Here is a 15,638-nt window from a genome sequence, read left to right on the forward strand (position 1 = left end):
AACAGTGTGGGATCATAACAAAAAGACTACTTAAAGAAATGACAAGACCGCTGTCTCAGAGAGTTCAGCCTGTGCTGAAGACTAAAGGTGGTCAAACCAAATACTTAATTGTACAAATGCTGTTTTAATGTTTGCATGTTTCAGTAAAACACTGCAGCAGTTTCCCTTTTTTCCAACAGAAGCTAAAAAAAAAGGTGTAGCCAAAGACTTTTGCACAGCAGTGGAGGAAAAGAATCTGAAATATCCATGTATCCACTAGAGATGGACCGATCCGATATTACGTATCGGTATCGGTCCGATACTGACCTAAATTACTGGATCGGATATCGGAGAAAAATAAAAAAATGTAATCCGATCCATTAAATATCACGAAAGCACCTCACAAAACTTGCAACACGCCGTAACTCGCCTCAGAACGTTAGCACGTCGGAGCAGTATGCATCACGTGATAGAGCGGCTGTGGCATGCGGGACCTGTCGGTGGTCTGGATAGCATTTGGAGCTTCGCTAGCAACCCGGCATTTCATCTCCGACAAAGTTATCCCGAGAGAAGTAAAGCAAGTGTGTAAGTCCATCTCTGAATGTTTGTAAAGCATTCCTGCGTTAAGCTTAACAAGCGACTGCCTCTCCTGCTGCTACTTCAATCATGAAACTGCTTAACGATCAGCTGATCGGCTTTTCTGTCCCGAGTCCGTGTCTCTAGTTTGTTTTTGGCCCACTTTGCACCAGAAAGAGGAAACCAGCGGCTGAACAACAGCAGAACGTTTAAGCTTGATAAGCTGTTGTTAGAATTTATTTAATATTACTTTCTACTCCAGGATCTTTTTCTACGTAGCTGACGGCTGGTAACTGTGCAGGGGCGGATCTAGCAAAGTTTAGCCAGGGGGGCCGATAGGGCATTAACAGGGAAAAGGGGGCACAAAGACATACTTTTCTTTCTTATTCTCATTTAAAATGTCTAGCTTTTAATAAATAATTATCTGACACCCAAAGTTTTAATTTGATGTAAAATGAATAGAAGTCCATTACTGTATATAGTAACTATTAAGTCTAATATATATACCCTAGTAAGCTATAGTACTTTTTCCTTTGTGAAGGTACCATCTGTGCAGTCTGCAATTTTGTTGAAGAAAGATGTTGAATCTATTTAATATTTCTTGAAAAATAATTGATTTCTGTGCATTTTTTTTCACACTGCATCAAATTAAGGTTGATTACGTCGATTAAGCATCATGAGGTGGAGCGTGAGGGGTGGTTCCCTATTTTTTATTTATTTATTTTTGTTGTTGCTGGGAGTTGGAACCCTACTAGTTAGGTTGCTTAATATTTACGCTAAGTACTCTTTAAAATACCAGAATAGGGAGGATGGTGCAGGTTTAAGTTTATTAGATTGATCAGTATTGCTGAACTATGAAATATTTTTTTTGCATACAGGTATAACAGAATAGCTTTAGTGTAGTTGTTGTTTTAAACTTGAGTATGAACTTATACAAAATGCAGCAAGATATTTAAAAAACAGTTTTGTTGATTAAAAAACACTATATCGGATTCATATCGGTATCGGCAGATATCCAAATTTATGATATCGGTATCGGACATAAAAAAGTGGTATCGTGCCATCTCTAGTATCCACTCACTGACCTCTTTGCTCCTTATTCCTCTCCTTCTCATTTACTTCCATTACCTACTGAACCTCCTGAACACTCCTGCCTCTACAATCAGCTCATACATCTTCATCAATGGCAGCTGCTACTCTTCTTCAGGGAGGCTACAATAACCAAGCAATGTATTGTTATGGCCAACCAAGGAATGATGATGAACAATGATAGCGCTAAACAATCTCCCCAATATCCTCTTTCATTTAGTAAGCTGCCCCTAAGGCCAACTGCTGATTATTGAGCTCCCTACTGCAGCGCCCAGAGGCCCACGCACGGCTCGCCTACACCGAGCTTGATTGACCTGATATCTCATGAGGATCCCGGGTGGTTCCCTCATTTACGCCTGTGCTGATTGCCAGGGTGAGAGAGGGGCCAGCGTTTGTTTTATCCGACTATGAGAGCAGCCATGAGCTGAATCAAGTCAGCTGAAAAATCGTGCGCTCTACAGCTGAACTTCAGACCCACATGCACAGACGCACAGCTTGCAGCCGCCTGTTGGCTCATGTGATCCGGCATTAGACTGTGCACGTAAGAGATAGGCCGACCCAGAGCGAGGAGTGCAATGACCGGAAGAAAACGGACCCCTCATCACCATCACACCCCTGTCAAATTGTGTTTCCGCTCTTGCTACCACCAGCTTCAAACCTCTGTTTCCATTACATTTTTGTTTTTTTGGCGAACATTACAAGGATACAAGAAGAATCCAAACAAAAAAGCCTAAATAGCACTTGATGATCAAAGAGTTGGAGCAAGAAGACTATGGAAAAATGTAAAAATTAGCTTGTAGTGCAATTAATTTTAACTCCCCTACATTAAAATGTGTCCAGAGTAGTGGTTTATATGCTTAAACTGCAAAGTGAAGTGAGAGGAGAGTAAACACCAACCTAAAGGATAATCACTGAAAATGCAGGGCAAGGTTGTTTTACTAAAAAAAAGGGAGAAATTTTCACTTGGCAAAATAAATAAATGAGAAATTCATAGCTGTGTTGAGCATCACTCAAAATTCTTGCACCAGCATGACCTTTTGGCTTGTTTTCATGCGTCTGTTATGTTCACTGGGACTATGAAGGACGCAGGGCTGTCAGATTTCTGCAGTTACATTTTGAGTAGGTGCAAACCGTGCACTCATTATAGAGACAAACAGAATAATCCAAGGACAAAAGGGAATTATTTACATGTTGGCCTAAGTGAATATTTAATTCCCTTGTTTGTGTATTCTGCTACCCTCAGGACTGCTGAGACAAAACAGGTCAAAACTGAAGAATTTACAAAGCTGCAAAGAGCTGCTGCTTCTTATTAGATGAAATATATTCTTGTACCCGACAGTAAATAAAAAGATTCCTACAGGTAATAATTTGAATGCAAATGAAGCATTTACAAAGACAGTGTTTCAGGTCGTCATAACAACCAGCAGTTTAAAGGAAACTTTAGTCCTCTTTCTCTTAAAGTTTTACTTTACCCCCTTGATATAGATGATATAGATGACATCCCTTTATCATCTATATCAAGGGGAGAAAGTAGGTAAATCACTTATGTGAACAAGATATCTTGTAGATATCTAGGTTTTTTATTTTTATTTTAACAAACAAGGTTAATATCAGATCCTGAGAGGAGCTGTACACAGCCAAGCTAACACTTTCCCTTCCTTTATGTTAAACTAATCAACTTAGGGCTCAATCAAAAGGGACTAGAGACTGGTTAGCTACCCTCCAGCAAGGGAAAGATGTGCATTCTCCAACTGCTTGGTAGTGGTTTCTGGAGGTTGTAGACTTTTTCCGGGTGTAATGGGTGCCTCCCTGCAATTGCTTTGGTTGCTAACAGATTGCATGGTTCCATTGTTGCTTGGAAGACTCTGACTGATATGCAAACACTCAAACGTTTTTCTCTGAGTTTAAGTGAAACTTGAAAAAATGTGACATTTTTACTTTCAAAGCAAATTGTCCGAGTCTCTGATTTATGCTGTACTTTTCTCAGTTTTACTGCTTAAATTGGTGAGTAGTTTGCAGAAATGTCTTTTTCGTCCATGCACACTACAAGTAAAACAGCAAACAACTGGAAAACACCTGCTAATGATCAAAGAGCATCCGTAAATCACTCACGAACCTGCTGCAGAATAAAACCTGTGGTTGCCGGGTGGTCAGTGACAGGTCTCTAAGCTTTTGTAACTCAGTTTCAGAACAACTGCATGAAACTTCCAACAACCACTCGCAGCCAGTTGGAAAATAAACTGTTTGACCAGATTACCAGATGGTCGCCATTTGGTCTGTACACATGTGTGACTTTAGGCATAACAGTGATACTGACCCGCCCCCCCTCTCAGTATTTCTCAAAATGTCAATATCATTGTTTGCATATTGCTGACATGCTTTATAATGTCAGGAATATGCATTTTATAATTTCAGCACTGGTGTGCTGTAGTATAACACAAGGTGTATCCTGTTACCAGAACTAGAATCTCAATCGATTGAGGGGACAATGAACACCATGTTATCAATCCATCGAATGGTTGATGTCGATAGTGATCATGTCCTTGATGTTGCCAGATTGTCGAGCTACATGACATGAGGGAGAAGACCATTAATATGATAATCGCCTATGATCAACCCTATGACAAAAGTGGGAAAGAAGAAAACTCTTTATAGAGGAAGAAACCCCCAGCAGAACCGGGCTCAAGGAGAAGCAGCAATCTATTAAACTAGTTATGGGTTGGTGAGAAATAGAAGAGAGACAAAACACAAACTAAAGGAGTGAGAAAACAAGCGTTAATGTTGGTGTGTAGCCACATGGCTTCAGTCTTAGCACCAAAACTACTTGTTAGGGTTTAGGTTAAAAAAAAAAATGAAGTAATTGTAAAACTTTGCTTGGCGACTGGGATGAAGACTTCCTGTGAGTTTTTACATAACCACTGAGAAAACAAAACAATTCACTCTTTAAGCATGAGTAGATATAGAAGGGCACCTACTGGTGGCATCTGCGAGAGAGCTATTCAGCCGAATGACAACATCCCAAGCAGGTTCAAGCAGTAAAGGTATAGAAATGTCTTCAACAGCCTTAAGGCTTTACCTCAGCAGGAAGTGATGTGGTGACCAGAAACCATAGACAGCCAATGACATTCAGCAACTTCAAGCGATGACAGGGGGAAGAAAACACTAGCAGTCAAGTGGGCCGGGCCAGAAATAAACTTTTTTCAACTTCACGGTGAGCAATATAAGTGATGGTGGACTTCAAGTCTACTTGCAGTCCACCGTCTGGGGAGCAAGTGTAGTTGGTGCATTTTAATGTAAATTCTCTGTGGATAAGTCCGTGAGGTCACAAAAACAGGCAGGCGTGCAGACATCCACATGGACCCTCTTGCTTACTGTCTGACGACAAAATTCATATGATGGGGATCCTAGCAAACTGTAGTCGGCTCTAGCGGACTCATGGAGACAGGAAATATAATCCTTACTTGACTACTTGAGGTTACCTAAGCACCTGAAACCTAAAATGTCTGCTAGGGGCTAACCATCAGTTGCAAAGTAATGTGCAACAAGCAAACAGCTTCCTGTGTGGACACTTTAAAAAAGGCTTCTGCATTAGCTTCATGACATTTGGGTCACTTGCTCTATGAAATTAGCTTTGTACAGAAGATCAGGGTCTATACTTCCATCAGAGCCCTCCCAGGGACTCGTGAGTCTAATCGCACCAGAAAATTGTGCTAGAATCGATTAGCCACTAGTGACGCCACTCTGTTCTTGGGTCAAAAGGTTGTCGAGCTAGCTGTGGCCAATAAGCAGCCCAAGAACAAAAGACAGTTGGTCAGATGGGAAAAAAAAGTAATGGTAACAAATTTCAAAAATTCAACAAAATGTAACATTTAAGAGGTTCTGAATGTCTTTCGGGACTCGGGAGCTGCTGAGTGCGGAAGCTCGATATATGGAGAAGAAAGAAAAGGAGGCTTGGGTGTTTTGTGTGCTCTAATTGGCTCCTCGGGCTTTCACCTTCACAGGCCATTGAGTCTGAGCAGACACAGAGTACAGTGGTGTGGATGGCTGAGGCCAAAAGGTGATTCGGTACTCTGTATGCTCTGTGCCTTTGTGTCTGCTCATATCTGCGAAGATGTGTGTGTGTCTCAGTGTGAAAAGAACAGTGATTTTATTTAATTTAACTACACTTGTTAGCTGTTGTGCAAAACAGTGTGAATGAAAGCAGAAGAAAATAATGGAAGCCAGAAGGAAAGAGGAAAACACGGTAATTTGCTGGCTGCTTTATTAATTGAGCTACCACAGCACTTCTCAAGAGGCTGGTCGGCTAGGAGATTGGATAGATTGATACGGATACACACACGCACACACACACATGCACACACATGCACACAGATGAAGAAAAGAGAAGCCCAGCTATGCACACACAGATAGGAAATGCCTCAGACATGCTTTCATCTATTGTTTTCTTAGCAAAATTCGATTAAGTTCTGCACAGACAAAACAGAAAAGATGGTGGCCAAGCTCTTAAAAGCTTTGAGGAAGCCACCACTGCCTCTCAAAGTATTGTTTCATTAGTCCACAAGGATGCATCTCAATGAGATTTCATTCACTGCCAGAGAGACGCTTGTTTCACAAGTTTGACAGGTGTCTGTTTTTTTGTCTGTGCGGGTCAAAAAGAGGCCGCTTTTGCTCGACACCACAACATCAAAGGACCTTGAGGCAAATAATGACTTCAAAAAGGTTACACCGTGCACTCCACAGCATTCTTCCTATCTTCAGTCTGAACACTGCACAAGAATTAGTCGAATGTTAAAACGACTAAAAAGGGAGGACGAGAGACACAGGGAGAGCAAGGGAGACCGTGAGCTTACGCGAGCTAATAAATCTCCATATTGTTGTTATTAATCCTGTGTCAAACAGGAAACTTCCAGCATCAACCAGAGAGCCAAACAGGCGCTTTCCATTCCAGCTTTGCATCTCAATGTGGACAATCCTCAGCTACACAGGCGGCGCCCCTCAGATTAGCACATCATTTAGGATTTTTAATGACACCCTAAGGCGCTACAATAATTTTGATGATGAGGCACAGACTTTATGTCCTTCCATACAGAGCCTGTCCCCATAAAATAAATGATGTTTAAATGCTGCGAAAGTGGGTTTGCTTTACACTTACAGTGCAGTCTGTACACCTATAATTGATATACAATACATATAAGCAGAGAAGCCCCGGTCTCCCTCTCCTCGCCCACCTCCTCCAGCTCATTAAGGTTCAGTTCAGTCCTGGGTTCACTCCTGGGCCTCCCCTCAGTAGGACATGCCCAGAACTCCTCACTCAGGGGCAATGTTCCCTCTAAGCTGCGCGCGTGCACAATTGCGCACTGCTGGCATGGTCTCTGCGCACAGAAAATCTGCGTTGCGCACACACACACAAAAAAATCTAACCTGAATTGAAATTAAAATTAAAACTTTAACAATTCTGTTTTGCAGTGTTAGTCAGTGACTGGCTGCTCCCGTATGGGATTAGAACGATGCCACTTTATCCCATAGTCCAGCCAATGATGCACAGCAAAATCTCCAGTGTTAAATTAACACTAGAGAGTGTCTATATGGGTCCACACCTCTGAGTGTTAAATACAACACTGTTGAGTGTTAAATTAACACTTTTGACAGTGTTATATGTTTAAAAGTAACCTAGTCAGTTTTGAAGATTAACAATGGCTAACACTGAGCAGTGCTGATTTTCTAACACTGGAAAATAACTCAAAATGTTAGAAATATTCCAGTGGAGTGACACAAATAATTTGTGTGGCATCAAATTTGATGCAGAACAGCTGATTGTTCTGTAAATAGTTTGAAATCTTAAAATCTTAAAAAAAAAATGCCTTGGCTGCATTTTTAGGTTAAACAGCTGCAAAAAAAACTTTGTTTGCAAAACTCAGTTACTTTTTTGAAGAAGTAACTATATAATTAATTGCCCAACATTGGTCATTACATGCTGTATTTTGCAGACAGAGAGTTACAGGACTCTCTCCCAGACCACAGAGTTGTGTTTTCAAAATTGGACTTTAAGTTATTTTTACTTCCAATAGTGTTAACATACTACACAAGATTTTTTTTTAAATTCTCATTGTAAGTGGGCTAAAGCAGTTAATTAAAAGTAGTCTAACATAAATGTAAATGCTGTAATTTGATTATTTTAATAAACCATGTAACTTGGATGGATTCGATGCTGGCGTGACCACAGTGCACACGTCTGCTGTTGCTCACAGTGGTCCAAGGGATCGCTCAGGGAGTTTGTGTGTTCACTCAGACACATGAAAAATTAGAGGGAACATTGCTCAGTAGGCATCCTCAGTCCTAGTCAGATGTCCTAATCAACTCAGCTGGCTCCTTTTGATATGGAGGAATAGGGGCTCTACTCTGAGCCCCGTCCAAATGACTGACATTCTCACCCCATGAGAGCTTAGCCGGCCTGTATAGTCATTCCTTCAGTCACCACCCATAGGTTAGAGTAAAAATGTAGATTGACCTGTAACATTGGACCTCTTAGTACCAACTCATAAAAACCACATCCTACCTGAGTATTGTTACTGACCATGTGCATCCTTTAATCTTCTGATAGCTACTTCCAGCCGGCTCACACTTCATGTCACAAAGCTCAAATCAAACGTCTTGAACATGACAATGAGTTCACTTTACTCAAATGACCTCCACAGTCACCAGATCTTAATCCGAAAGTGCTCCTTTGGGATGTAGAGGAACGGGAGGATGTGCAGCTGACAAATCTGCAGCAGCTGTGCAATGAATGTTTCCAGCACCTTGTTGAATCTGCGACACAAAAGGCAAAAATGCACTCCATCCTAGCACTAGCATGTGTACCTAATGAAGTGTCCAGTGCATATATATTTATATAATACTCTAAAGGTGAGTTTATTTTATTAAGAAATGTTAAACTGACAAAAGCTCAGCTGTACCAGCTGTAAATAAGTAATGAAAAAACGCATCAACACAACATTTTGTCTCACATTGTTTAGTTAATTTCACTTTTAGCCACTAGCATGAATACAAGACAATAATAACCACAGAGGATGCAAAAGCCCAGTCAGAACCTCACATACATTTGCGGAGCTTAATCTCTGACTTTATTCAACAAATTGCTTGGCCAGTGTATTCTCATATGAGCAGATTAACAAACAGTCAATGAGGCATTGTGCTATTAGCCACGACAATGTGCTGCGTGTTGCATGATTGCAGAACATTAAGTTGGCTGGAAAACCCTCCAAGAAGTAATTAAGAAAACTGCTGGGCAGCAATTCATTTCAGAATTAGTCGAATTGAAACTGAGCTTGTCAGACATTCATTGTAGCATCCCCACATGATTATCCAGCTTCGTGCAGTAAATGCCTATTTAACACCATTTTGATGATGCTGGAAGAGTGCAGCAGGCTGAAGAGACAAAGAGGAAAAACAAGCACTGCTACATTTATACCATTATCAAAAAAAAAATGAAACAATGAAACATTATTACCTTACCCCAATGGATTGTGAATGACATTTTTCACTGTGTGAGCATCATCTGGGGAAAATTACACTTAGCTAAGCCCACGGGGCCTTTTCAGACTCTATTTGTGATGACAGTCGGGCCTCAAGGCTCACAGTAGAAGTATTTCCCCCAGAGAATGTGAGCAAACAGGCATATTAAAAAGCCAGGCCAGCACAAGGTGATGGATTCATCCCAAAATATATTGTTGTGTTCATTAGATTTTTTAATCAGATCAATACTCTAAATAATTCCTTTCATTATCCAGGAAAATACTATGAATTAATAATATAATTGCGGTAAAACATATAGAAAACAACATTATCGCTCATCAGAGCCATTTTCCACCTGTTTTTTGCCCTAACATAAAAGTATGGATGTCCCAACAGTACATGTATGTCTGTTCCATGCATGCCTTTGGATCACTACGGGGGGGGGGGGGGGGGTTTGAATTCACAAACAGACATAATTAGCTACCTCGCACTGCCTTGTTCCCTCTCTGAACTGTGTGTTTTCTCCAGCAGCACAAACAAGGACCATGTAATCACAGTGTTCTGATGCCATCATGGCTGCACTGCGTCGCGAAGAAGAGCTTTTAAGCAATTAACAAGTGTAAACAAGTCAGACTGGCACGTGTCAAAGGCGGCACCCTGCAGTGTGCCGGATGACTTTTAGAGGCACCTCATACAAAGCGCTTGATTTTTCTTGTAACTCGTGTGTGTTTTCAATCAAGGAATCCTTTTGTTAGAGTTTGTATGCTCCGTAATAACCATTTCGGCAGTTATTAGGTGATTTATTATATTTCACAGCTGGATTACCAAGTGAAGAGAAACTATTTCCGTGATAAAGCAGTGTCGATATCAGTTTGAGCTCAAATTTTTTAAAGCTTTACTTTAATTGATGTGAGCTAAAAGTGTCATTTAGCTGCTCCGCTGACGGTAAGCAACTCCAAGGGAGGTGTGACAGCAGCCGCTGTGATTTTCTCAGATGTGGAGACACTTTCTGGTTAGGATTTGATGGGATTTATCAAACAATTGCTTTATTAGTTACTAAACGTGGACTAGTGACAGAGAGTTGAACAATAGATGAGACAGCTTCCAGCTTAAAGTCCTATAATCACACCTCAGAGCAATTGAGCCTAAACCTCGTAAAACCACTAGCTAAGCTTACTCATCGCACATCCTGTTCTGTCTATTAGACGCTTGTTTCTCTCATCCTCTTAATTGTTTCCCCTGATGCAGCTTTTCATCATTTTTCCATCGCCACATGTGAGATATGGGCTACGGATTTCCTATTAAAACTGTATCAGTCACCATCCCAGTGAGGAGAAGTTTGTCAAGATCGCTGATGTAACATACCTCTGGGAGCCATTAGGGGCCAGTGTTCGAAATCAAAATGATTAAAGGATGCTGTGTTGGACACATAAAAGGGAGTACAAGCAAATGGGAGAGAATAAGAAAGAACAGGAGATCTTCTCCTCTTGTCCTGCTCGCCAACACGTTGCCTTCCCGGTGGCCATCATTTTTGCAGCAGCTGTTTATATTTGTCTTTGAAGCCTCACCGGCAGCGAACTGCTGATTGATTCATTACAGTCATCAAAGTGCTGCCGCTAAAGGGTGTGAAAACCTCTCCATCAGCTAGCACGTGTCTACTTTGTGATATTTGTGAAGGCTGTTTTTGCTTTAATTCGATTGCTGAAGTAGAGGTTCCAGACATAAACTCTCTATATGGACAAAGGTTTCGGGCACACCTCTTAATCTTTGAATTCAGGTCTTTCTTAGTCCCATTCCCACAGGTACAGTAGATGGCAATAAGTATTCAATCGCCCATCTAAATCATTACATTCAGGTGTTCCAATCACTTCCATGGCCACAGGTGTTTAAAATCAAGCACCTAGGTATGCAGACTGGTTTTTAGAAACATTTGGGAAAGATTGGGCTGTAAAGAGCCCATTGAATTTGGGCTTGGTGCTGTAACAGGATGCCACCACTGCAACAAGTCAGTTTGTGAAATTTCTTCCTTGCTAGATATTCTACATGTTAGCAACCCTCATCCGAGAAGCTTCTTCAGTTGTAAGAGCGACTGGTGGAGAGTCCCAGATTTTAAGCCCTATGTGAGTGTCCCCAATCAGGGTTATGGACCCCCTATTGATTCCCCTATTGGTGTGGGTCACAATCAGCCAAGGTTTTTCAGGTGAACCCACTGTGAAACCTAGCCCCACCCCATCATGTGATTTACTGAGGTCAACTGGCCCAAGATGTAAGTGGGCGTTAAGGTGTCTGGGAAGGGATCTCAAAACTGGATTACAGATGGCAGACAGTTGGTGTCGTAAACCACCGCCTCTGTTCAAAGATGGGTGTTCACAGTGGACATAGATGGCCTCTTTCAAACCATCTGTCCTCTCTGTCCAAAATGTGAACATTGGCATCCTCCAAAGAGTGACTTTTGTCCTTTAGATGCAGCTGGACTGCAGAGTCTTGTCCTGTTGAGGTGGCACTTCATCTCATGGGTTTCCCTGTCCAAGAAGCTCTTGTCAATATCATTTGTAGGTGGCCCGGTACTTCTGTTATATAGGGTATCTTATCAGATTAATTTGGTGAGCTGGTGCACTTTGTCTCAAGATGTTCTTCTCTTAAACCTAATGGTCCACATGGTACACAAATTACAGCCTTTTGGTTTGAAGCCTTTTGATGTATGCCATTAAAAGCCTTCTCCCCTTGGTTTTCTGTGCTTTGTCACTTTGTCCAAACAAGAACTTTCTGCCATTTAGCTTTGCAGTGAACAGCAGAGCTGGGTAGATTGATCCAACTATCAATCAATCTACCCAGCTTGAGTCGATACTACCGTGATAGGCTCGATACTTTGTTTCTAACCTCTAACTTCGGTATGTAGCCCACTAAATTGTGTTAAATCTTTTTTAAAAAAGAGTTTCAAAATCTATAAAAAGCTGAAAAGTCTGCTTTGTTGTGTAGATTATTATCGTGGAAAGTAAAAATCCCTTTGACTTAGTAATCATTAAAATGTGTTTTGATTTTTTGGCAAATTGATGGTGATTTATCTCATAACTCATGACACACTGCTCTCTCCTACATAAGCTGCATTAATCAGTAGAAAATAACAGAATCTGTATTGGTATCAGCAATACTGTCCCTGTACTTAGTTGTTATCAGATTGCTAATAAAATCTTGCAGTGTCCCACAGCACCAGTGAACAGTGGATCAGATTGGTACCAAAGGAAAACTTGTGCATGTCTCAGAGATGACAGCAGCTTTGACAGTTGGTATTTTTGTTAAAGGTGTTTTTTCAATCTTTAAAAATTTCACTATTTTCCTACCCTTTAGGACTAAAATCAGCTTAAATATGATAGTTGGAATAATTGTGTTTATGAGTTGGAAAAACTGATGAAATTTTCACATCTCTTTTCTGTGTTCATAATTCTTATTTTTGACAGGATCCCCAATACCACTGGCTGAAATGTATCCTCAAACCATTCATCATGGGGTGATGAATGGTTCCTGCCTGTCAAACTGTGTTATCATTGGCATATTTTGTAGATTCAGTTAAATAGATGGGAGCAAATAATATGGTTTTGCATCAGACTGCTAATAACCTTCTTTGTAAAATTGGTTCTTTGCTAAGCTAACCCTGTTGTCGTCCCTTAAGTATAGCTTTTTTATGCCTGTATGATTCATAGGTCAGTGTTAGGTGGTTTAAGAAAAAGAAAATCCTCAAAATAAAAGCTACGAGAACTGGACTGAAAATTAATAGTAAAAGGTTTCTTTTTAACAGCACATCATAAAACATTACTGTTAATTCAAGCAAGGTCTGAAAAATAGAGGTTGTCCCAGAACAAACCAGAAAGAGGAAAGACAATTTCATGTGATGACAGTTGGTGTGACATATGAAAGTTGTACATATACACTGTCTCTGTTCAGCAAGCTGAGCTGGAGAATGGAGCTCTGCAGGACTAATTTAGAGCCCAGTTGGATCCCTCGACAGCATTTCCTCTAAGTACCGCACACGTGATAAGTTCAGGGGAAAGCCGTGCAATCTTCTAACTGAGCAAACATGAAGCGATTATATCTGTTTAATGTGTAAGAGAACTGTATGCACAGAATATCCTCATGAGAAGATCCTCTGTGATTTAAAATGTATGAGTGTGTATTTGTGGGCAAAAAACACAATTGCAGTATTTCAGCACCGGCGTCTTCTAATGTATTGGATTTGCCAAAGAATCCCCAGTGATCAAGTCCAATTCAGCAGCACTGCCCTAATAAGCTCTGCACATCAAGGCTTTTCTGTTTTTCCCCCGCCTCTCTCCGCTTTGCTCCCGTACTCTTTTCCTTCCTCCTGCCTTTCCTTTTCACTGCCACCCATTAGCCAACCTAGCCCACACAATAGCACCCAATCACAACTGGCAATTTAAATTAGCTATTTTCTCTGTCTCTTGCGCTTCAAAACACCTCTCGACAGAATGGACCCTGTGCTTCGGCGGCACCCAGATTATTGGATCCCATTTATCTACGCGCACGGATTTGTGTGTGTGTGTGTGTGTGTGTGTTTCCCTGAATGCTACTCTGAGAATAAGAAAAGGGGAACAAAGAAAGAGGAGCCCAGCAATGACAGGGCCACACTCATTAGGCTAGCCTAATGAGTGTGGCTGTCATATCTGTCAGTACGCTGTCATCAAATGACAATAAATTGCTGTCTCAACTCTCTCCAGATTGAAGCTTTTAATAGAGCAGCATTTAAAACATTTCAAACAACTGTTTCCAGATGAAAATATTATACCTAAACAGCATTATTTACTGCATCTTCCTTCTCAGATTAAGGCTCTTGGTCCTACAGTGAGGCATATGTGTATGCGTTTTGAGTCAAAACATTGTTTCTTCAAGCAGTGGGCTCTGAAAAGTAGTTTTAAGAATATTTGTAAATCTCTTGTGAAGCACAACCAACTTTATGAATGTAGTCAGAACGTGCATGAGAAACATCCCATTTTTTCAAGTGAAGTCGACATGGGTCCAGCCAAAGAGGTGAAAAATGTTCATTATGTAGAAGGCAAGATTAAAGACTTCATTGAGCAAGTTGAACATGTAGTTTCTGTACAGTGGATTATGCTACATGGAAATATACATTCATGTGAAAAATCTTTGGTTATTTCTGATGTCATAAATGATGCTCCAGAGTTTGCACTTGTTAAAAACATCTATATTGTAAATGCATCTGTGTATTGTTTTGAATGCCAGCCTCTCTCTACAGTTGGGTGGAATGATCAATATTTAGCTTATGAGGTAGAAGTTCCCTGTCTAGCTCAGGCAAATATTTTTGTGGATGCTGGAAATCTTGTTGATTATACAGCATACCACTATGTAAACTTTAATAACAGCAAGTACATTCCAGTGAAGTATGATCTAACTGACATCATCAAACATTATTCTTGAGTCTTTTGTGAATATGTGGGCTGAAATAAGGTTTTTAAAGACTGGCAAAAAAATTGTTCTATTTACTTTTTATTTTACTTTTGGCGCAATCTGTTCAGTGAGGGAAACAATTTCAGTGTTTTGCCTCTTTTTCAATGTCACATTGATATGGTTTGACTGGTATGTAAGAAAAATAAATACACTGTGCTTAAGATACTAAGACTCATAATAATGCAATGTTGGGCATGATATTAACCTGCAGTTCTCAATAAAGTAGATTTGATGTCCTGATTCAAGTTAGGTCTATTTCTTGAAACAAGATGATACATCTTTTACAAATAACACAGCAGCTTAAAACGTTTATGAAATGCCAAAAAAGCTTGTTTCGTGTGAGATATGACTCAAAACAATATGTTTTCAAGAGTTTTTCACTTAACAAGATATCCAAGATGCACTGTCTAAAAACAAGTTCCTATATCTCACTGAAATGTTACTCTTTAGCTGATTATGGCTTATTTTAAGTGTGATTAGATATTTTGACTTGAAATAAGACAAATATACTTGGTAAGATTTTGAGTTTTTGCAGTGCTTTCTAAAGCTATTATAGCAGAATTCCAGCATTATTCTGTCTAGAGCAATTAGTTTTTGCATATTCACTGCGTGCGTCGCTGATGACGGCGGTGTGCTTATACATGAAGACAGAGCGAATTAGACAGCCTGTCAGTTAGAGAATCCCTCGCCACCTCTTTCATTGCTCATTCCTTTTGAGTTGATGGCTGGGGAAATGGGTTAAAACACACACACATGCACGCACACACACACACACAGAAACCTAATTAACAGACAAGTGCCATGTGGACGCTTTGCAAAATGTTTTTTTTTTTTTAATGTTAAATTTATGCGTGTTGTGCCAGCATTTCGAATTAGCTGTCACGCATGCAACTTGGGTCCGTGTCCCAGCATGCATTTGGATTGTGTGATGTAGGTACCCTGGCAGCGAAGCGATGCAATAAACGCATTAGTCATAACAAGCTGCCCGCACAGGGAAGGAGAGA

The sequence above is a fragment of the Rhamphochromis longiceps genome, linkage group LG3, assembly GCF_057381845.1.
Source record: "Rhamphochromis longiceps isolate RC_006_pf linkage group LG3, R_longiceps_female_GT1.1, whole genome shotgun sequence".
NCBI lineage: Eukaryota > Metazoa > Chordata > Actinopteri > Cichliformes > Cichlidae > Rhamphochromis > Rhamphochromis longiceps.